The sequence below is a fragment of the Haematobia irritans genome, chromosome 2 (genome assembly GCF_050003625.1).
Source record: "Haematobia irritans isolate KBUSLIRL chromosome 2, ASM5000362v1, whole genome shotgun sequence".
NCBI lineage: Eukaryota > Metazoa > Arthropoda > Insecta > Diptera > Muscidae > Haematobia > Haematobia irritans.
In genome coordinates this window covers 6,411,169-6,433,520 of record NC_134398.1, presented here as the reverse complement: position 1 = coordinate 6,433,520, position 22,352 = coordinate 6,411,169, and the positions used below count along the sequence as shown (strand labels likewise).

Here is a 22,352-nt window from a genome sequence, read left to right as displayed (position 1 = left end):
TCAGAGAAATGAAATTGTCTTGAAATCATTCATCTTTCGCTTTTCCCAATTTATTGTTAAATTGTCCTTTTGACTACAAAAAAAATCTTTATAATATTTTCCTTTTGACAGCATCAATTTTATCAATTTGTTATAATTGATTTTCCTTTATCACTCTTCAAATGGTTGGAAACATTTACCCAAAACACTCCACCAATTTCTATCATCGGTTTTAGATTCGTGCAATTGATAGATATAGTGTGGAATTTTTGATTTTCATTGAGCTGTCAGTGCAACCTTTCATTCTGATATGTAATTCGAAATCTTCTCTTTATATTTAAAGTATGTTTGTGAGATTTCCAATAACAACTGACATTCAATACCCCATCGATAGAATGGTGTGCTGTCGTTACCACTTTGTGGTGTAATTTGTAAACGATATTTGAAGTTGCCAATAGCGGATTTCATTCATTGTTGCAGCAATTGGCAAACAGAGTTGCCATGACAGTGAGGATACTCAGAACCGCAAAAACTGGGTAAGTAGTTGTGAGTGAAACACTGCTTACCAAGAGCATTTATGACATACCCCCAGCAATACTGTATGCTTGAGAATAATGGCTAACCCATTACCGAACGGTTTCGTTTACCACACATGTGATTTGCATGAGTACTACCTCGTAGTTAACACATTTTTTGCTTATTTCTCGTAAAATGCATTGTTTGCTCGCAGCTCTTGGTAATTCTGCGGAGGACTTTCCTCACAGGACATACATGGCCTTGAGAAATGAAACAAGATTTCCATTTAATAGTAATTACTTACCAATTTTGAACCAACTTGCATCCAAGCTTATTTGGTTATGAGAAATTTTGCTGGGAGTGGCAGTAGGGGTCTTAAGATATTCAAAGGAATAATTCTTAAACGATTTCTTTAGTCGATGTTAGCATATATTAAGCCAAAAGTAATCTACCAAAATTTGAAGAAAATTTTTCAAAAAAAACAAAATACCAAATAAGAAAATCTTCTTTTGCAAAGTTTAATAAAATTTTTTGGTGGTTTATTTGTTTATTTTACAAGATTATTTATTATTTTTTTATCACCCCTAAAAGCGGCAATTTAACTTTTTTTATTGATAGAAAATTTAGAAAAATTTCTATTTCTATAGAAAATTTTCTCAAAATTTTATTTCTATAAAAATTTTTCTGAATATTTTATTTCTATAATTCCGTCAACATTTTATTTCTATAGAAAATTTCTGAAAATTTTATTTCTAAAGAAAATTTTGTCAAAATTTTATTTCTATTGAAAATTTTGTCAAAATTTTATTTCTATAGAAAATATTGTCAAAATTTTATTTCTGTAAAAAATTTTGTCAACATATTATTTTTTAGGAAAATTTTGTCAAAATTCTATTTCTATAGATAATTTTGTCAAAATTTTATTTCTGTAGAATTTTATTTCTATAAAAAATATTGTCAACAATTTTTTTCTATGCAAAATTTTGTCAAAATTTTATTTCTGCAGAAATTTTTATCAAAACTTTATTTACATAGAATATTTTGTGAATATTTTATTTCTATTGAAAATTTTGTCAACATTTTATTTTGTTATTTTATTCTGTCAAAATTTTATTTCTGTAGAAAATTTTGCAAAAATACTTATTTCTCTATAAAATTTTGTCAAAATTTTACTTCTATAGAAAATTTCCTCAAACTAAAATTTGGTCAAAATTTTATTTCAGTAGAGAAATTTGTCAAAATTTTATTTCTGTATAAACTTTTATCAAAATTTTATTTCTATAGAAATAAAATTGGACAAAATATTGTCAAACATTTTTTTCTATGCAAAATTTTGTCAAAATTTTATTTCTGCGGACATTTTTATCAAAATTTTATTTACATAGAAAATTTTGTGAATATTTTATTTCTATTGAAAATTTTGTCAACATTTTATTTTGTTATTTTATTCTGTCAAAATTTTATTTCTGTAGAAAATTTTGCAACAACTTTTATATCTCTAGAAAATTTTGTCAAAATTTTACTTCTATAGAAAATTTCCTCAAACTTTTATTTCTATAGAAAATTTTGTCAAAATTTTATTTCAGTAGAGAAATTTGTAAAAATTTTATTTCTGTAGAAAATTTTGTCAAATTTTATTTCAATAAAAAATATTGTCAATTTTTTTTCTATACAAAATTTTGTCAAAATTTTATTTCTATAGAAATTTTCCTCAAACTTTTATTTCTATAAAAAATTTTGTCAAAATTTTATTTCTATAGAAAATATTGTCAAAATTTTATTTCTGTAGAAATTTTTATTAAAATTTTATTTATTCTATATTTGTGAATATTTTATTTCTATTGCAAAATTTTGTCAACATTTTATTTTTTACGAAAATTTTTTCAAAATTCTATTTCTATAGATAATTCTGTCAAAATTTTTATTTCTCTAGAAAATTTTGTCAAAATTTTTATTTCTCTAGAAAATTTTGTCAAAATTTTTATTTCTCTAGAAAATTTTGTCAAAATTTTATTTAAGAGAAATTTGTCAAAATTTTATTTCAGTAGAGAAATTTTTCAAAATTTTAATTCTATAGAAAATTTTGGTTAACATTTTATTTCTATAGAAAATTTTGTCAAATTTTTTTTCTATAGAAAATTTTGTCAAAATTTTATTTTTATAGAAAATTTTGTCAAAATTTTATTTCTATAGAAAATTTTGTCAACATTTTATTTCTATAGAAAATTTTGTCAAAATTTTATTTCTATAGAAAATTTTGTCAAAATTTCTTTTCCTTTGTTAGTTAAGCTACACTTGTAGTTTAGTCAATGCATGGTTTTAAGCTGAAATCAAAAAACAACAACAATGCTTAAAGAACAAAACCAACAATAACAAAACAAAAAAAATTATTTCTGTATACATTTTTATCAAAATTTTATTTCTATAGAAAATTTTGTCAAAATTTTATTTTTATAAAAAATTTTGTCGAAATTTTATTTCTGTAGAAAATTTTGTCAAATTTTATTTCAATAAAAAATATTGTCAAAAATTTTTTTCTATACAAAATTTTGTCAAAATTTTATTTCTGTTGAAATTTTTATCGAAATTTTAGTTACATAGTATATTTTGTGAATATTTTATTTCTATTGCAAATTTTGTCAACATTTTATTTTTTAGGAAAATTTTGTTAAAATTCTATTTCTGTAGATAATTCTGTAAAAATTTTTATTTCTCTTTAAAATTTTGTCAAAAATTTATTTATATAGACATTTCTGTCAAAATTTCATATCTATAGAGAATTTTGACATAATTTTTGTCAAATTTCCTCAAACTTTTATTTCTATACAAAATTTTGTCAAAATTTTATTTCAGTAGAGAAGTTTGTCAAAGTTTTATTTCTATAGAAAATATTGTCAAAATTTATTTCTGTGTAAATTTTTATCAAAATTTTATTTCTATAGAAAATTTTGTCAAAATTTTATTTTATTTTAATTTTGTCAAAATTTTATTTCTGTACAAAATTTTTGTCAAATTTTATTTCAATAAAAATATTGTCAAAATTTTTTTCTATACAAAATTTTGTCAAAATTTTATTTCTGTTGAAATTTTTATCAAAATTTTATTTACATAGAATATTTTCTGAATATTCTATTTCTATTGTCAACATTTTATTTTTTAGGAAAATTAGGTCAAAATTCTATTTCTATAGATAATTCTGTCAAAATTTTTATTTCTCTAGAAAGTTTTGTCAAAATTTTTATTTCTCTAGAAAATTTTGTCAAAATTATCAAACATTTTATTTAAGAGAAATTTGTCAAAATTTTATTTCAATAGAGAAATTTGTCAAAATTTTATTTCTATAGCAAATTTTGTCAAAATTTCATTTCTATAGAGAATTTTATCATCATTTGTTTTTTTTTGGTATAGAAAATTTAGTCATAAATTTGTTTTGTATAAAAAATTTTGTCAAAATTTCTATAGAAAAGTTTGTCAAAATTTTATTTCTATAGAAAAGTTTGTCAAAATATTATTTCTTTAGAAAACTTTCTCAATATTTTATTTCTTTAGAAAATTGCGTCAAAATTGTATTTATATAGACAATTTTATCAAAACTTCATTTCTGTAGAAAATTTTGTCAAAATTTTATTTAAAAAAATAAATTTTTGTAGGAAATTATTTTATTTGATTTAATTATTAAAATAATTATTATAATTACAAATTAAAATAAATTTATAAAAACAAATAACATTTATTATTACATCCCAGCAAAAAAAGCGTCGCCAAAAATGTAATGAAAATGTTCTTTTTGGATCCGGAAGTGACGCAGAAGCGATGAATTTAACATGGGATTGTCATAAGACGGAAGTCCTCCATTTCAACAGCCGTTGCACTGAATTTGCATTACTTCTTTAGGTGTGATCCGAATTCAATGTTTTGGATGTAAATTAAAAAAGTCTGTGATATTTTGTCAAATAAATAATTTTTATAATTTTTTATAATTTTTAATGGATCATAACGCTTGTCGGAAACGTTTGACTTCAAATATTTTCAAAAATGCACAATTTTTTCAGATTGGATTTAGCATTTTTTTTCGACAAAATTTAAATGATTTGTATCATTTTATGAATTCTTACTCTGTTTGCAACCTATTTGAAACAAAAACAGTTAAAATTACCCATCAAAAGTATGAAAAAAACATGTTATAAAAAATTGAATTAAAAGAACTTCCTGAGAATTTAAAATAAAGAACATAATTGGGAGTGCATCTTTTGGAAGTGCTTTTAAAGTTGTGCCTTTGGAAGAACTTCCAAATTTTTTTTGCTGGGATGTAATTATAATAGAGATAATTAATATAAAATATTTTTTTGTGTACCGTTCATGTTCTTCATGTCCAGTGTCTTCTTCAATATACAGTAAAAAATCCCCTAGTTTGTATCTAGAGAAAAATCATATGGCAACCCTATAACCGGCATACTCATACACAACCAATTAAAATAGCGCCCTCACTCATACACCTCGATACAACTACGCATAGTAGTAGCTAAACTGAAACGGAAGTCAGTGATGCAACGTTGGTTTTGTGTTTTTCTCTCTTGCTCTTCTTCTTTCAACTCAAACAGCCACCTTCACGGTCCCTTATACACACACCTACGACAGCCGGGTTGCCATCAGTCTATGTTTAAATGTGTGTGGGTGCTTTTTGCGGTTTCTTTATAGCTAGGCTTGTTGATGTTCTCAAGTTGCTATGGTGTGTGAATCAATTAATGATTTTGAGGATGACACACCTTGTTGGCAATGAATTTCCTGTTCTTTTTTTACTGTTGCTGCTGCAGCCAACAACCAACATTCAATAGTAGAGCAAGCGTAAATAAATGAATGAACGAATGAAGTCTTAGAAATGCTAATTGTTCTTGTTTTCTTCTCTTCGTCTGTTTTACTTTTCAATTTCGATGTGGTACTGTATTTGTGTTAGCTTAATACAAAGTGGTTTTATAGAACGGTAAAAAAAAAAAATAAAAACACTAAGTCATTCTATGTAGGTTTATGGGTAGGATTATCCTCTGCAACAGGTCTGCTGAGAAAAATAGCACATCTTTGGAAAAAATAGAAGAAATTTGTTTAAAATCATGCATGAATTTTTATTGAACCTAAGATAATCATAACAATTGGCCATGAACAATCACTCTTCATATTGACAAAAAAACAGGCCAATTGACTAATTTTGATGATGACCAAATTCGACTAATCTTTTAAAAATGTGAAAAGTAATACTTCACATTTGTTTTTAAAAAGTCTTGTCTTCACTCAGAACAAAAAATGAAAAAATTTACAAATATTAAGAAATTCTGAACTAATTTGTGGGAGACACGAATTTAGTAAAATTTTATAATTTTTCCACCTTTTTAGTTCTTTTAACTTACGTATATAAAAAATTATTAAATTCAAGGAAACTTTCTCAAAATAATAATAATTCCATGAACCAAAATATAATTAAATTCACTTTAGTGCCATAGAGGGTTCGCTTTTTTTTTTTGAGCTACACTCTTACCTGTAAGTTTAAAGTCGGTATTAAACTCGCAATATAGCACTGAACCTATTTTGCTATATATTTGAGCACTACTACTGATTTATTTGTTCAAAATGATGTTTTGTTCTCATTCATAGGCTAGGCTTCCCCACTAGCTAGAATGAGCAATTCAAACAATTCGATTGAATGGTTTTTCTTATTTCTTTCAAATTTATTATTGTTTGTCGCTGGAGGCATTACAATTTACAAATAGAAAAAAAATCCAACAAGTCAATAAAGAGAATGGAATTGGAAGCATTAATCAATAAAGTCAGCAAACGTCTTGGGGCTAATTGAAAGTGGAATAAGAAACGAAGGAAGCGAAAATGGGAAAACATGGATAATTATGTAGTGACAAAACTAAATATCAGAAACCAGATGACATTGCTAATTCCACTTCACTTAAACGTTTGATGGTTTTTAGTTTAGGCCAATATCATTATGTTAATTAAAGTTATGAATTAATGCCAAACTATTTATTCTAAGCCAGACGAAATTTCTAAATGATTTAAAAGTTTCAACAAATTTTGAAATATGAGTGCAGTGGTTCCTCACTAATAGCATCAATTATTGAACTGTTCCTAGACAATCGCTCGACATTTCGATTTGAGGTGAGCTGATTACAAATTATGGCCATACAGTTGCGGTAGACAGCTTGGCTACAGATGTAATATGGCATTAAGGATATCTTTAGCAATTTTACTAAATGTTTCTGAGTTATACGAATACTTCATTCGTTCGAGGTTTTCTAGAAACGTCCGCTTTTTACATCCCCTAAATGCCTGCAGTGGGCCCTATTAGTGGTATTAATCGCTGATGGTAAACCACTTCTGGACGGAAATATTTTTAACACGGGTGGGAGGATTTTCCCGATTTTGCACCCATATGGGAAAGATAAAACGCACTCATTCACCATGATAATCAATTGGCTTGCAATTCCTGGCTCGCGAAGTCAAATTGATCGATCTGCTTCTGCGGTTAGGTTAGGTTAGGTTAGGTGGCAGCCCGATGTATCAGGCTCACTTAGACTATTCAGTCCATTGTGATACCACATTGGTGAACTTCTCTCTTATCACTGAGTGCTGCCCGATTCCATGTTAAGCTCAATGACAAGGGACCTCCTTTTTATAGCCGAGTCCGAACGGCGTTCCACATTGCAGTGAAACCACTTAGAGAAGCTTTGAAACCCTCAGAAATGTCACCAGCATTACTGAGGTGGGATAATCCACCGCTGAAAAACTTTTTGGTGTTCGGTCGAAGCAGGAATCGAACCCACGACCTTGTGTATGCAAGGCGGGCATGCTAACCATTGCACCACGGTGGCTTCTGCGGTTGCAATGTGAGCCAAAAAATAACCAAACATAATTTGGAAAAAATCTAATTAAAAAAATGATTTCTTTGAGAATTTTGTCAAAATTTTATTTCTATAGAAAATTTTGTCAAAATGTTATTTCTATAGAAAATGTTGTCAACATTTTATTTCTATAGAAAATGTTGTCAAAATTTTATTTCTATAAAAATTTTTCTGAAAATTTTATTTCTATAGAAAATTTTGTCAAATCTTTATTTCTATGGAAAATGTTGTGTCCAAATTTTATTTCTATAGAAATTTTTCTCAAAATTTTATTTCTATAGAAAATTTTCTCAAAATTTTATTTCTATAGAAAATGTTGTCAAAATTTTATTTCTATAGAAAATGTGGTCAAATATTTATTTCTATAAAAAATTTTGTCAAAGTTTTATTTCTATAGAAAATATTGTCAAATTTGTATTTCTATAGAAAATATTGTCAAAATTTTATTTCTATAGAAAATTGTGTCAAAGTTTTATTTCTATAGAAAATATTGTCAAATTTTTATTTCTGTACAAAATTTTCTCAAATTTTTATTTCTATACAAAATTTTCTCAAAATTTTATTTCTATAGAAAATTTTGTCAAATTTTTATTTCTATACAAAATGTTGCCAAAAAAATTTAAAATAAAATTTTGGCAAAATTTTATTTCTATAGAAAAATTTCTCAACATTTTATTTCTAAAAACAATTTTGTCAAAATTTTATTTCTATAAAATATTTTGTCAAAATTTTATTTCTATAGAAAATTTGTCCAAATTTTATCTCTATAGAAAATTTTGTCAAAAATTTATTTCTATCGAAAATTTTATCAAAATTTTATTTCTATAAAATATTTTGTCAAAATTTTATTTCTATAGACAATTTTGTCAAAATTTTATTTCTATAGAATATTTTGGCAAAATTTTATTTCTATAGAATATTTTGTCACAATTTGATGTCTACACTAAATTTTGTCATAATTTTATGTCAGCACTAAATTTTGTCAAAATTTTATTTCTATAGAAAATTTTGTCAAATTTTTATTTCTATACAAAATTTTCTCAAATTTTTATTTCTTTACAAAATTTTCTCAAAATTATTTATATAAAAAATATTCTCAAAATTTTATTTCTGTAGAAAATTTTCTCACAATGTTATTTCTATAGAAAATGTTCTCAAAAATTTTTTTTCTATAGGCAATTTTGTCAAACTTTTATTTCTAAAGAAAATTTTATCAATATTTTATTTCTATAAAATATTTTGTCAAAATTTTATTTCTATAGAAAATTTTGTCAAAATCTTATTTCTATAGAATATTTTGTCACAATTTTATTTCTATAGAACATTGTGTCAAAATTTTTATGACTATAGAAAATTTTGTCAAAAATTTTATCTCTATAGAAAATTTTGTCAAAAATTTATTTCTATAGACAATTTTGTCAAAATTTTATTTCTATAGAAAATTTTGTCAAAGTTTTATTTCTATGGAAAATATTGTCAAATTTTTATTTCTGTATAAAATTTTCTCAAATTTTTATTTCTATACAAAATTTTCTCAAAATGTTATTTTTATAAAAAATTTTGTCAAATTTTTATTTCTATACAAAATTTTGTCAAAATTTTATTTCTATTCAAAATTCTCTGAAAATTTTATTTCTTTAAAAAATATTCTCAAAGTTTTATTTCTATAGAAAATTTTCTCAAAAAATTTTTTCTATAGACAATTTTGTCAAAATTTTATTTCTAAAGAAAATTTTTATCAATATTTAGTTTCTATAAAATATTTTGTCAAAATTTTATTTCTATAGAAAATTTTGTCAAAATTTTATTTCTATAGAATATTTTGCCACAAATTCAAAATTGTTTAGAAAATGTTATTTCTATAGAAATTTTTGTCAAAATTTTATATCCATAAAAATTTTTCTAAAAATTTTATTTCTATAAAAATTTTGTCAAAATTTTATTTATATAGAAAATTTTCTCCAAATTTTATTTCTATAAAAAAATTGTCATAATTTTATTGCTATAAAAAATTTTATTTCTATAGAAAAAAAATAGAAAATTGTGTTAAAATTTTATTTCTATTAAAAATTGTATCAAAATTTAATTTCTATAGAAAATTTTGTCAAAATTTTATTTCTATAGAAAATTTTGTCAAAATTTTATTTCTATAGAAAATTTTCTCAAAATTTTATTTCTATAGAAAATTGTGTCAAAATTTTATTTCTATATAGGTAGAAAATCTATGTTGTTAGCACCTATATTACCTGTTAATTTTCATAATTCATTATGATTGTAAATATACAAATAAATAAATTTATTTCTATAGAAAATTTTCTCAAAATTTTATTTCTATAGATACATTTTTTTCTGGATAGTTCTTGTGTTTTTCTGTAAAAAAAAATTACAACATTTTTGGGTTTCCTAGAAGTTTTCTTTTTAAATTCCAATCCAAATATTTGGATTGAAGTGATTTTATTAATTCCACAGTTAAATCTTTTATGGTTTTTTTTTGTATGACAATATTCGGTTGTATTCAACTGACCTCTCTGTTTGTTCGTTCGTCAGTTCATTCATTCTTTTGCGCTCTCAATCACTTTCAGTTCCGAACAATTTTCATTCTGTCATGCCTCTGCAATTGTTGTCTATTTCCGGTTATGTTAAGTTCATGTTGCATGTTTATGACAGCAGCTATCTCAGCTATTGACACGTTTTAGGATTATTTCCCCTTTTTGGACGAGAAAAGTTTTTCATGGACATAACCAGGCGGCAGAATGGCTGGCTAGCTAGCTAACATGTCGTTTGTCTATGGAGACGGTTGTCGGAAAATGTTCACACATTCACCACAAAGGTAGTTTAGATGCACTAGTTTGTATGGTGACGTCCACGTCCATTCGAAATGATGGCCGTATTCGGAAGGGGGTGGATCTGGTGGGTGTAGTTATATTCTGTTTTTGTTATTACATTTTGGTGGTTGAATGTGATTTCCTTGTTTTAATCATTACATGGTGCACACTGCACTCACCAGCGTACCGGCGTACGGTCATGGGTTGTAGGTCTTGCTTATTATCCTCCATATTTATGCGTTCTATGATGTTAACCCTGTGTGACCAAGAACAGAGACAGTTTTCAATTGCTTTTTGCCAAGCAAAGCTTTCGATTTTTCTTCCCCCTATTCCCGTGGGAATTCAAAGTTTCTCTAGAGAAAGTATTTTTCCTTCAGCAAGTTTTGGCATTGGCATTTGATTTAGTTTCATTCAAAAACAAAATTCGTTCTATTTGCTAATAAAATACACCAGAGATGGTGATCGGCCACACTTGCCTCCTTTACGAGGTGATTAAGCCTAATTCCATCATTAACTTTGGCAACCAACAAAACGTGTCAGTACATTACAAAAGCCATTTGCTGTGGTTGATAGACTCTACACGCTCACAAAAAATCGCTTCTGTAACATATACTCCCAAACATATTTTGCTTCAAGCATATACATTTTTGGCTATTGCCCAAACATTTATATGTTTGATCTCTTCCAATATATAATATGTTTGAAAGCATATTGGTCTAAACAATATATGTTTGGGTAGTCAATTTCCAAACATTTTGTATTTTTGCATCCAAATTCAATAATGTTGTCTTCCAAAAAACAATATGTTATTATGTGAACATATAATATGTTTGGAAGCATTTTGCACCCAAAAATATTATATGCTTAAAAAAATTCTCCCAAACAATATTGTGCTCAAAATTTTATTTATTTATTTATATATTTACAATCATAATGAATTATGAAAATAAACAGGTAATATAGGTGCTAACAACATAGGTTTTCGACCTGAATGCTCAAAATTTTGTTTCTGCCCAATTGTATATTCCCCCCACATCTTTCTCACTTCCACGAGATTTTTTAGTTCTTAGCACCTTTTTTTGTAATACAAACATTGTAGAAGAAATTATTCAATTGTATGATTTTTTTATTTTAATTTTACCTTTTGCCGGACGGGGATTCGAACAGCGGACCACACAGTTTGTAAGGATCAAAGAAGTAGCTGATCAATTGCCCAAGGAAAAATAAAATGTTAATTTTGTAATAACAAGCAACAACCACCAACTTAATTCAATATCGCTCCCTGTTAAATAGCGCTCCAAGCTACTAAACACATATATGTTTATAGACTATTTCTAAATTAATATATGTTTGCATCCAAACATATTATATTTACAAACATTTTATGTCCCAAACATAATATGTTCTAACATATTAACATATATGTCCCAAACATGTTATGCTAGTTTATGAACATTATATGCTTGCACTCAAAAATATTGTGTTTAAAAATTTGTGTTCCAAACATATAATGTTTATAGCCAAACATATGAAAAACAGTCTTTTTCATCCGTGTACTGATGCTGAACGCATGGTTGTTAGGTGTGTCCAAGGGGGCAAAACTCCTGGGAATTCTGATGTGAATTTTGATTGTCCATGGATTTATTTAATTGGATGCTTTTTACGATGGCAATAACAGAAGAAGGCCCAGAAGTTCATCTCATTTAATTGACATGTAAAAATGGTACAACAAAACAATGTGATTGGGGAATAAGGTAGAATTTGTGATAATATAAGCGCAAAATTGTATATGTGGAAAGAATTTGCGGTGAGGATTAAGAGGATTTGCTTTACTTGGGATACATATATAAGAGCACTTTAGTGGCAAATTTGCCACATTTTTCAAGCGTTGAGTCACCGTGGTGTAATGGACCGCCTTGCATACAAAAGATCATGGGTTCAACACCAGTTTCGACCAAGTAATGCTGGTAACATTTCTGAGTGTTTCTGAGCCTTTCAAAGCTTCTCTGCAGTATAGAACGCCGTTCGGACTCGGCTATGAAAAGGAGGTCCCATAGAATCGGGCAGCACTCAGTGATAAGAGAGAAGTTCACTACTGTGGTATCACAATGGGCTAAATAGTCTAAGTGGGCCTGATACATCGGGCTGTCACCTAACCTAACCTGACCTATATGCCAGCAAAAAAAAAAAATTGGAAGTTGGTCCACAAACATTTCTTTTAAAGCACATCTCGGAATCTCTCATCGAATAATGGGTTGCCACTATACCTAACTTAACCTAAGCGTTGGCAATTTTGGTGCGCCACTAACTATCATACTTTTTACATTTTTGTGACACTTTTTTGCCATGTTATGCCACCTCTTAATTAAATCCTTTTTAGTGCAATAATTTTCGTAAATTGTTGTCTCCGAATAACATGCGTTAAGTGATTTAACGAACTAATGCAAACCATAGAGTTATAAAGTAGGCATTTGTACCGCCTGAAAGTATGCAAAGAAATTTCTCTATAATAAATAAATCGAGTTACACCCCTATAGTGTTACCGTTGTCTTCTGTCATAATTTTTTTTGTCGATTTAACTGAAATTTGGTATGGATGGATTTTTTTTATTAATTTTCGAAGCAATATTTTATAATAATATGCCTCCTATACACATATATTTCTCATTTATGGGAACTTAGCATAAAAATTTTCATTACCTGCATTCAGCAAATTATTCTATGCAATTATTCATGTTTACTATGAAACTTTTCATGCTTTGTTTGCAGTGTTGATACACTTGATTCCAAAGTTAATTTACTGAGTGAATGTCATTCTACTATGCTGCTAGAAATCTATTTTATTAAAGCTAGTAAGAAGTTTTAGTTGAACAAGTAGACATGCATGGTTGGTCAATCATGACCATAATAGATGGCACACATATCGCATATGGAAAGGGAGTAGAGCATATCAAAAAAAGAAATCTGTGAATAAAAGGAAAAAAATATTTTATTTTTTGATGTTGCTAATTCAAAAATTATAATTGAAATCCAGGATATGGTTTTAGGGGATATTAAAAGAAATTGAGACAAATGAGATTTAAAGGTAAAAATTCTTTTCAACTAAATTTAGTATGTACTTAATTGAATAATAAAAATATGTCTAAATTTGGCATAAAAATTTTGCATACTATTTATTTTTTTTCTTAAATAAAATAAATTGTATTTTTCTGATATATTTTATTGTTTAAATTTCCGCTTTAAAATCTTTGTGAATATTGCAAAAATATTGAGACAAAATAGAAATATAGGTAAATAATTCTTTATAAGTGAATTCAACACCTACGTAATTGAAAAATAAAATATCTAAAATAAAAATTAGCTAAAAATTGATTTAAGATTTGCATATACAATTTTCATATACAATTCATAGTCTTTTTCCTTAAATTTTTTATTGTTTAAATTTCCGGATTAAAATCTTGGTTAGCTCTGTTTTTTAATGTTAGTCGATGTGACTCCTACAGAGTAATAAATAAATCAAATCAAATTAAATCAAAATTTGTGTATTTCTTGTTTTTTTTTTATTTTTTTCTTAATATGGAAGAATACGATATTGCTTATATTATTTGATAATAGGTCTGTTCCTATTGGTTATACTATTTATCTTCAATGAGGGAATTAACTGAAGAACCATTAAATAAAATTTGGTGAAAGTTTTCAAACTTGAGCACTCTGAGTAGCAGACACAACCACGGTTTCCACTCGAGCCAAAAATAATCTTCCAAAAGAGAAAATTTTCCAAAAAAGAAATAAAACTACCAAATCAAAAAATCTTAAATCAAAATTCAAAATTTGATTTCTATAAAAAAATTGTCAAAATTTGATTTCTATAGAAGATTTAGTTTTTAGAAAAAATGTCAAAATGTTATTTCTATAGAACATTTTATCAAAATATTAATTCTATAGAAAATTTTGTCAAAATTTAATTTCTATAGAAAATTTTGTCAAAATTTTATTTCTATAGAAAATTTTGTCAAAATTTTATTACTATAGAAAATTTTGTCAAAATTTTGTTTGTACAGAAAATGTTGTCAAAATTTTATTTCTATAGAAAATGTTGTCAAAATTATATATCTATAGACAATTTTGTCAAAATGTTATTTCTATAAAAAATTTTGTCAACATTTTATTTCTATAGAAAATTTTGTCAAATTTTATTTCCATAGAAAATGTTGTCAAAATTTTATTTCTATAGAAAATTTTGTCAAAATTTTATTTCTATAGAAAATGTCAACATTATATTTCTATAGACAATTTTGTCAAATTGTTATTTCTATAAAAAATTTTGTCAAAATTTTATTTCTATAAAAAATGTCAATAATTTATTTATATACAAAATTTTGTTAAAATTATATTTCTATAGAAAATTTTGTCAAAATTATATTTCTATAGACAATTTTGTCAAAATTTTATTTCTATAAAAATTTTGTCAAAATTTTATTTCTATAGAAAATTTTGTCCAAAATTTTATTACTATAGAAAATTTTGTCAAAATGTTATTTTATAGAAAATTTTGTCAAAATTTTATTTCTATAGACAATTTTATAAAAATTCTATTTCTATAGAAAATGTTGTCAAAATTATATTTCTATAGAAAATTTTATCAATTTTATTTCTATAAACAATTTTGTCCAAAATTTTATTTCTATAGAAAATTTTGTCAAAACTTTATTTCTATAGAAAATTTTGTCAAAATATAATTTCTATAGAAAATTTTGTCAAAATTTTATTTTTATAGAAAATTTTTTTAAAAATTTATTTCTATAGAATTTTTGTCAAAATTTTATTTCTATAGAAATTTTTTTCAAAATTTTATTTCTATAAAAAATTTTGTCAAATATTTTATTTCTTTAGAAAATTTTGTTAAAATTGTATTTATTTGAAAATTTTGTCAAAATTTTATTTCTATAGAAAATTTTGTCAAAATTTTATTTCTATAGAAAATTTTGTCCAAAATTTTATTTCTATAGAAAATTTTGTCAAAATGTTATTTCTATAGAAAATTTTGTCGAAAATTTTATTACTATAGAAAATTTTGTGAAATATTTTATTTCTATAGAAAATTTTGTCAAATTTTATTTCCATAGAAAATTTTGTCAAAATTTTATTTCTATAGAAAATTTTGTCGAAATTTTATTTCTATAGAAAATTTTCTCAAAATGTAAATTATTCTATAGAAAATTTTGTCAAAATTTTATTTCCATAGAAAATTTTGTCAAAATTTTATTTCTATAGAAAATTTTCTAAAAATGTAATTTTTATAGAACATTTTCTAAAAATGTAATTTCTATAGAAAATTTTGGTCAAAATGTTATTTCTATAAAAAATTTTGTCAAAATTTTATTTCTATAGAAAATTGTGTCAAAATTATATTTCTATAGAAAATTTTGCCAAATTATATTTCTATAGAAAATTTTGTAAAAATTTTATTTCTGTAGAAGTTTTTTTTTTTTAAATTTATTTCTATAGAATTTTTGTCAAAATTTTATTTTTACAGAAAAGTTTGTGAAAATGTTATTTCTATAAAAAATTTTGTCAAAATTTTATTTTTATAGAAAAGTTTGTCAAATTTTTATTTCCATAGAAAATTTTGTCAAAATTTTATTCCTATAGAAAATGTTGTCTAAATGTTATTTCTATAAAAAAAATTGTCCAAAATTTTCTTTCTATCGAGAATTTTGTCAAAATTTTATTTCTATAGAAAATTTTGTCAAAATTTTATTTCTATAGAAAATTTTGTCAAAATTCTATTTCTATCGAAAATTTTGTCAAAATTTTATTTCTATACGAAATTTGTCAAAATTTTTTTTCTATAGAAAAATTTGCCAAAATTTTATTTTTATAGAAAATTTGTGAAATACCTCTTAGTTGTACAGGAATATTTTGCAAAATCCATCAAAACATCAGGAATTCTACCAATCTACCAAACAGTAAAAAATCTACCATTTTTGGCAAAATTCTACCAACTGTGGCAACCGTGTACCCAACTCAAAAGTGGACTATTATCGTGAGGCGTTTGCTGTATTATGACACTAAAATTAACATCACAAGTTATGTTTACTCGCAGAGAAGGAATATGATCACCTCCTAGAGTAAAGTGGTATTTTTGAATGGGTTACATGGGCCATTGTTACCGGAAAAAGTGCTTCTTCTCACCAAACATAAATTGACTCTTGAAATCTGATATATAATGTCCAAGAAAACAACATGGGTTGAGACAACCATGATACATGTTCACCGTCCAAAAATAAAAATTTACTCTAAGAGGTGATCATATTCCTTCTCTGTGTGTATATAGATAAAATTTTAGGCGACCGTTAAAACTAAAAAAGGGATTTCCCAACTATTTATGAAATGCTCATACTAGTAAAAATCGTGAAAATTACGAAAAATCCAAACAGAATGTCACGTTTTCTCCACGGGCGTTCACGATTTCATGAACGGCTATAGTTTTTCTTTGGTCATGGAAAGTCCTAAAATATTCGTTAGACGTTCCTATGGTAATTCCTACGATGGTGCAATTTGCCAAGACGCTTTCAAGGCGTATGAAGCGGACAATCCAGGTTCGAGTCACGGTGGCGGATTTCGTTTTTTTTATAAATTCGTAACCATTACGATTTCAGATGATGAACGCTAATATAAGTTTTGACAACGAATGGTGTCATTTTATCGTTGTTGGATTAACACCAGTTGTTCTCCTTTTGACAACACATTTGTTTTGATTCACTTTCATGAACTGGTCGTTTTGAAACGTGCACGACGTTCATGGTTTCTTCTATGTATTGTTTAATTGCTAATAAAAATTACCAAAAAAATGTGTTAGGATTTTTTTGATCCCATTTATAAACAAACAAAACTTTTGGTGTAGACAAAGCAACAACAAATGCCTACAGCCAATAAATCATCTAAAGTGGCAACGCTATATCTATAACGTTTACTTGGGTGAGGATACCAAATTACGAAGATGTATCATGTATGGAAGTTTGGGTAAAAAACTTCGTAAAATCACTTAAACAATTTTAAGAGATTTTTTTTTTGAAAAACTAACGAAACTGTTTTGTACCTTTTATGGGAAGCAGCAGTAGTTTTGATATTTTCCCTTCTTTTGCAAAGAGAGCCATTAGAAAAAAATCTTCTGAATTGGCAACACTATATCTGCGACAACTTTAGCAGTGACCTGAATATACACAATTACTCTCCGCTCTCCTTATTAACATCATGTGTTCCCAAATGCATAACCAATCGCACAACATAACATTTAGTTTTTAACTCTAGCAGCAGTGGCGGTACAGCACCTCACTTGATGAAATGCGATAATGTTACGGCCATGCTTTTGATTTCGTTTCTAGTTGTCACACCATCTAAACTTGAAGAGCTGTTATTGTTGCAAAGGTAATTTTCTGCTAAATAATCTCTATGCGACGAAAAAGATTCCATGAATTGTGGGAATTGCAATTTTTCCATGCAGATATTTTTGTTTTGTGTCAGAAAAACTCAAGGGCTTTTGTGAAAATGCAGATAAGGGAAAGCGAAAAGAAAAAAAAAACCGGAAAGAATAATAAAAACAAAAAATTAAAAAACAATTAAAATGGATGTTATTGTTGTTAATTAAGAACAAATCGGCTCAATTGTCATAGAATAACAGCTAAGGATATATTGTTTTAGAATCTATTGCCCATAAACACAATGGGATAAGGGATATAACGGCTTAAGCGGTTTACAATTTTTTATGATAGCCTACAATTCAATGATAAGGGTATTAGTGGGTTGGGCGGCTTTAGTGATGTATGGTGAAACTGAAGCGGGCGTTATTATGTCCTAACAACAGGAGGAGGGTGACTAATAATAATCGTCGTGACACTAAACTTTGCTGAGGTCGCACACACACATACGCACCATTGGTTTCATTTTCCTTAGATATAACCAGCTATTAATGCCCCCTTAAGTGTCTTCCATATCTATTTTTTAATTGAATTTATTACTTAGAAATTGTCATGTGAACTGTGTCATTTGATAATTTTATTTGAAGTGGTTTTAGGTTTTCTTTTCTATCACCTCTTTCGATTTATTATTCATTCACCCTCTAATTGGGGTTGGATCATGAATTTTTGGGAAACATTGTATTCGTTTTTTTATTGTAGGAAATTAGGGTATCTTTAACAATCACCTGTCTAGATTTGTTAATAATTTTAATCTTATCTTTTTTGTGGTGTTCATAAATCCATTGAACCTCCAAGGTCTGGCTGTTATATTAAAATGTTTGTCAGTTCTCTTTAGGAATATGGTCAAGGCTAATCAGCTATGAATAAGACAATTTTTTCGAAGAATCTTGTATACAGATCATGCTTTGTTCTCTTATTTAATGAGTGTGGGAATTTTGGATTTATTTATTGTAGCAAAAATTGTATGAATTACTTGCGGCTTTTGGCTATGACAATGCAATAATAATTTTGAATATTTTCCCACCCTGTTATTATTGTTTACATTTAAGAGTGTTATGTGCAGATAATATCTCTTTCAAAAAATCATATCGATTTAAGAGCGAATATAGCAAAGAGTTTAAGTAAAAGAGTTGCCATACTCTCCAAATTTTGCATTCACACAAAAAAATTTTTTTTTTCTGATTCAATCACGAAATTAATTGATCCAATTAATTTTTTAATTTAAATGTCTTCAATCACGAAAACGATAGTATAAAAAATTCAAAAATTCAAAAATTCTTTATTAAAAAAATAATTGATTTCATTAGCAAATTTCAATTAATTTTTTAATTGATTCAAAATTCAATTAATTTTTTAATTAAAAAAAGGTAAATATTTTCAATTACTTTCTATATTGGCTTAAAGTTTTTATTTGGAATAACAATTGATTGTTTGAAATACATTTTTAATTATAAAATAATAAATGTATAAAATAAGAAAAATGTTCAAAAATCTACCCTCCACCATAGGATGGGGGTATATTAACTTTGTCATTCCGTTTGTAACACATCGAAATATTGTTCTAAGACCCCATAAAGTATATATATTTTGGGTCGTGGTGAAGTCGTGGAGTCGATCTAAGCATGTCCGTCCGTCCGTCTATTGAAATCACGCTAACTTCCGAACGAAACAAGCTATCGACTTGAAACTTGGCACAAGTAGTTGTTATTGATGTAGGTCGGATGGTATTTCAAATGGGCCATATCGGTCCACTTTTACGTATAGCCCCAATATAAAGGGACCCTCAGATTTGGCTTGTGGAGCCTCTAACAGAGGCATATTTCATCCCATCCGGCTAAAATTTGGTATATGGTCTCTAACAACCATGCAAAAATTGGTTCACATCGGTCCATAATTATATATAGCCCCCATATAAACCGATCACCAGATTTGGCTTGCGAAGCGTTAAAGAGAAGCAAATTTCATCCGATCTTGCTGAAATTTGGTACATGGTGTTGGCATATGGTCTCTAACAACCGTGCAAAAATTCGTCCACATCGGTTCATAATTATATATAGCCCCCATATAAACCGATCCCCAGATTGGGCTTGCGAAGCCTTAAATAGAAGCAAATTTCATCCGATCTTGCTGAGATTTGGTACATGGTGTTGGTATATGGTGTCTAACAACCATGCAAAAATTGGTCCACATTGGTCTATAATTATATATAGCCCCCATATCAACCGATCCCCAGATTTGGCTTTCGAAGCCTCAAAGAGAAGCAAATTTCATTCGATCCGGCTGCAATTTGGTACATGATGTTGGTACATGGTCTCTAATAACCATGGAAAAATTGGTTCACATTGATCCATAATTATATAGCCCCCATATAAACCGATCCCCAGATTTGGCTTGCGAAGCCTCAAAGAGAAGCAAATTTCTTCCGATCTTGCTGAAATTTGGTACATGGTGTTGGTATATGGTTTCTAACAACCATGCACAAATTGGTCCACATTGGTTCATAATTATATATAGGCCCCATATAAACCGATCCCCAGATTTGACCTCCGGAGCCTCTTGGAGGAGCAAAATTCATCCGATCCGGTTCAAATGTGGAACGTGGTGTTAGTATATGGTCTCTAACATCCTTGCAAAAATTGGTCCACATCGGTTCACAATTATATATAGCCCCCATATAAACCGTTCTCCAGATTTGACCTCCGGAGCCTCTTGGAGGAGCAAAATTCATCCGATCCGGTTCAAATTTGGAACGTGATGTTAGTATATGGCCGCTAACAACCATACCAAAATTAGTCCATATCGGTCTATAGTTATAAATAGCTGATCTCCAATCACACAAAAATTGGTCCATATCGGTTCATAATCATGGTTGCCACTCGAGCCAAAAATAATCTACCAAAATTTTATTTCTATAGAAAATTTTTTCAAAATTTTATTTCTATAGAAAATTTTGTCAAAATTTTATTTCTATAGACAATTTTGTCAAAATTTTATTTCTATAAAAAGTGTTGTCAAAATTTTATTTCTATAGAAAATTTTGTTCAAATTTTATTTCTATATAAAATTTTGTTTAAATTTTATTTCTGTAGAAAGTTTTGTCAAAATTGTATTTCTAAAGAAAATTTTGTCAAAATTTTATTTCTATAAAAAATTTTTGAAAATTTTATTTCTATAGAAAATTTTGTTAAAATTTTATTTCTATAGAAAATTTTGTCAAAATTTTATGTCTATAGAAAATTTTGTCAAACTGAATTATATACGTATGTGATCGATCTTTTTTGATTTAATATATATGGACTTACATACAATTTAGAAGACGGTGTTAGGAGGTTTTAAGATACCTTGCCGTCGGCAAGCGTTACCGCAACTTAAGTAATTCGATTGTGGATGGCAGTGTTTAGAAGAAGTTTCTACGCAATCCATGGTGTAGGGTACATAAGCTTCGGTCTGGCTGAACTTACGGCCGTATATACTTGTTTTTAACTGACTTAGTCTTCGGAATTTGATTAAAAAGTTAATTGTATCAATTAATTTTTTAATTAAAAATTTTAAAATTTTCAATCATTTACTTAATTAATTTAATGTTTCTATCTTGATTAAAAAGTTAATTGTATCAATTAATTTATTAATTGAAAACATTTTCAACTTCAATTAATTTTTTAATTGGAAATATTTTGGTGATATTTGTTTCTGTGTTATTAATGGATTTATTTTTCTGTCTCTCTCTCTCTTTCAGATTGTTTTCTTGTTATTGAAAGGTAAGTGGATTCCTGATATTATTTTGAAATTTAAAAGGTTATTGAGAGAAACAAGTGTTTAGGAATATAATTTTGATGATTTTATATATTTATTATAGAAATATAACTGATGACAATTTTGACATTATTAAAATTTTTCCAATAATGAATACAAACCGGTAACATTTTTTAAAGATTTTCCTAGATATCCTTAGGATTTATTATATCTATGGTTTCAGATCCAGATATCGGCCTTAAAATCGTTCAGTGGGGCCTGACACAGTCTGGACAGCCATTGAGATGCTGATGAACATAAAATCAGAGAATGAAGCCGTCGAGTCGCCCCGCCGATTTTAGCCACCGCCGACTAGTTTCTGCTAGTCGAAGCCGCCGCCGAATATGTCGACTTATCTCGACTCAAATGTAGCCGCCAATTAATCAAAAATATTGATTTAAATCAAAAAATATTTGCAATTGTTTTATTTTTTGTCAAAATGTTGAACTTTCCACCCTAAATCCGTCCGTATCAAGTGTCTATAATAATTTTACAAACAATTAGCTCAAAAAATTTAATGAAATGTAAATGTGATTGTAAGATTGGTTGTACAACTAATCTCGTTACCAGTCGGATAACTTCAAATTTATTATATAATGGATTATTGTCCGCCGCCGAATAGACAAATTTATATCCGCAGTCAGAGGCAAAAAATTAGTAGCAGCAGCCGCCGACAAAAATGAGTCGGCTTCATTCTCTGCATAAAATCGGATAAGAAAGAATTTTCCCCTTGGATTTGGAATTTGGGATTTTTCCAAATTTTATGACAAACAATCAACAAAAAAATTACAAAAAGTACACAGATTTACTTGATTCCCATTTCCCAAAAACTGGTTCAAAATTTGTTCATTTTACCAC

The 22,352-nt window shown here is 27.2% G+C and overlaps 1 protein-coding gene across 1 annotated transcript in view; it reads left to right on the top strand.

Moving 5' to 3' along the window:
- numb (NUMB endocytic adaptor protein) overlaps positions 1-22,352 on the top strand; it is a 90,547-nt gene that overhangs the window by 17,046 nt on the left and 51,149 nt on the right. Inside the window, exon 2 of the mRNA XM_075293213.1 lies at positions 21,439-21,460. The gene's annotated coding sequence lies outside the window, so the exon portion shown is untranslated. The remainder of the gene's footprint in view (positions 1-21,438; positions 21,461-22,352) is intronic.